The sequence below is a fragment of the Arachis ipaensis genome, chromosome B8 (genome assembly GCF_059453495.1).
Source record: "Arachis ipaensis isolate K30076 ecotype BB chromosome B8, ASM5945349v1, whole genome shotgun sequence".
Classification (NCBI taxonomy): domain Eukaryota; kingdom Viridiplantae; phylum Streptophyta; class Magnoliopsida; order Fabales; family Fabaceae; genus Arachis; species Arachis ipaensis.
This window is the reverse complement of record NC_142443.1, coordinates 52,740,618-52,742,686: the sequence shown is the minus strand read 5'-3', so window position 1 is coordinate 52,742,686 and position 2,069 is coordinate 52,740,618. Positions and strand designations below refer to the sequence as shown.

The 2,069-nt window shown below is 42.1% G+C and overlaps 1 non-coding gene across 1 annotated transcript; it reads right to left on the bottom strand.

Annotated features, from left to right (window-relative positions):
• Positions 1–1,303: 1,303 nt before the first annotated feature.
• LOC148548101 (small nucleolar RNA R71) lies at positions 1,304–1,410 on the bottom strand. Its single transcript, XR_015898100.1, has one exon. It is a non-coding gene; the product is annotated as a small nucleolar RNA R71 (small nucleolar RNA).
• Between the last annotated feature and the right edge of the window lie 659 nt (positions 1,411–2,069).

Genomic DNA, 2,069 nt, shown 5'->3' with positions numbered 1-2,069 from the left:
TAAATGAGTGCATTGATTGAGGAAGAGATGAAAATGAACTTGATCCGGAGGGTTGCAATATCTGCTAAGCCCAATGAACTCCCCATCTCTGATCTTACCCATCCTCTTTAATTTCTGCCATTTACTTTTATGAGCAAATCCCCCATTCCCATTTACAATTCTGCAATTTACTTTCAGTCATTTACTTCCAGTCCTTTAATTCTAGCATTTACTTTTCTGTTATTTACATTCCCGCCATTTTATTTTCTGCAACTCTCAACCCAAATTCTGGATTCGCTCAACTAGAACATTCTTCTAATTAAAGTTGCTTGATCAATCAATCCCTGTGGGATTCGACCTCACTCTATTGTGAGTTTTTACTTGACGACAAATTTGGTACACTTGCCGAAGGAAATTTGTTGAGAGACAATTTCCACCCGCATCAAGTTTATGGCGCCGTTGCCGGGGATTGATTGTGCATCAACAATGATTAAATTGGAAGATCACTAGATTGAGCATTTTTATTTTGTGAATTCATTTTCTGTTTGAGTGATTTACTTTCTGTTTTAGTTAAAGTTCTTCCCTTCCCCCTCTACTCTTTTGTTTTTCTTTGTTATTTTCAATTCTGTTTGCTAACCTACTAACTGTTTGATATATTGCATCACCCACAACTAACAGTAATTCTGACAAAAATACTTTCTGCACCTATCTTTTCTTGCTTGCACTTGATGGTTGTATGACAGGGAGAAGAAGCGGGGCTTCAACTTCCTTCGATTTTGAACCTGAGAGGTCCTTCCTTAGAATAAGGAGGGAGGCAAGAGGAAAGAAAGTGGTTGGTGCTGAGGAAGAAGAGGAATTCTTTGAACCAAACATGGAAGACAACATGGAAAACCATCATGAAGAAGAGGATCACAACCATGGGGGAGAAGGTAGAGCAAATCATGCTGGGGAGGATAGAAGAGTTTTGGGCTCTTACATCAATCCAAACCCAGCCAATTGTGGAAGTAGCATCCAAAAGCCAACAATCCATGCCAACAACTTTGAACTTAAACCACAGCTCATCACCCTTGTTCAGAACAACTGTTCGTTTGAAGGAGGTGTTCAAGAAGACCCCAATCAACATTTAACCACCTTCCTGAGAATATGTGACACAGTGAAGTCTAATGGTGTTCATCCTGACGCCTATAGACTGCTCTTATTTCCATTCTCACTCAGGGACAAGGCAGCCAGGTGGCTGGAATCTTTCCCAAGGGAAAGCTTGACAACTTGGGAAGACGTGGTGAACAAATTTTTAGCAAGATTTTACCCTCCTCAACGAATCAATAGGCTGAGAGCTGAGGTCCAAACTTTCAGGCAACAAGATGGTGAGACTCTATATGAAGCATGGGAGAGGTTTAAAGACCTAACAAGGAGGTGCCCACCAGATATGTTCAACGAATGGGTGCAGCTGCACATTTTCTATGAAGGGCTCTCTTATGAGTCAAAGAAGGCCGTAGACCATTCATCCGAAGGATCTTTGAACAAGAAGAAGACTATTGAGGAAGCCATAGATGTTATTGAAACAGTAGCAGAGAACGACTACTTCTATGCTTCCGAAAGAGGGAACACAAGAGGAGTAATGGAGCTAAACAATGTAGATGCTCTGTTGGCCCAAAACAAGCTCATTACCCAGCAGCTGGCTGACCTCACCAAGAAGATGGAGAGGAACCAAGTAGCAGCAATCTCCACTTCATCAACAACCCAAGAAGGAGTGAATGAAGAAGCAGAGGGTAGTCAGGAGCAAGCCAACTACATTGGAAATTCACCAAGGCAAAACTATGATCCATACTCCAAGACCTACAACCCTGGATGGAGAAACCACCCAAACTTTGGGTGGGGAAGTCAGCAAGATCAAAACCAAGACCAGAGACATTACAACTCCAACAACAATGCAGCTCACCAACAATTCACACAGAGGACATCTCAACACCCCCACAACAACACTTCTCCACACGCCTATCAAAACCGAAACAGCACATCTGCTCCGAATCACCCATCAATTGATGACAAGCTCTCTAAGATTGAAACCTTACTTGAAGGAATATGCCAAG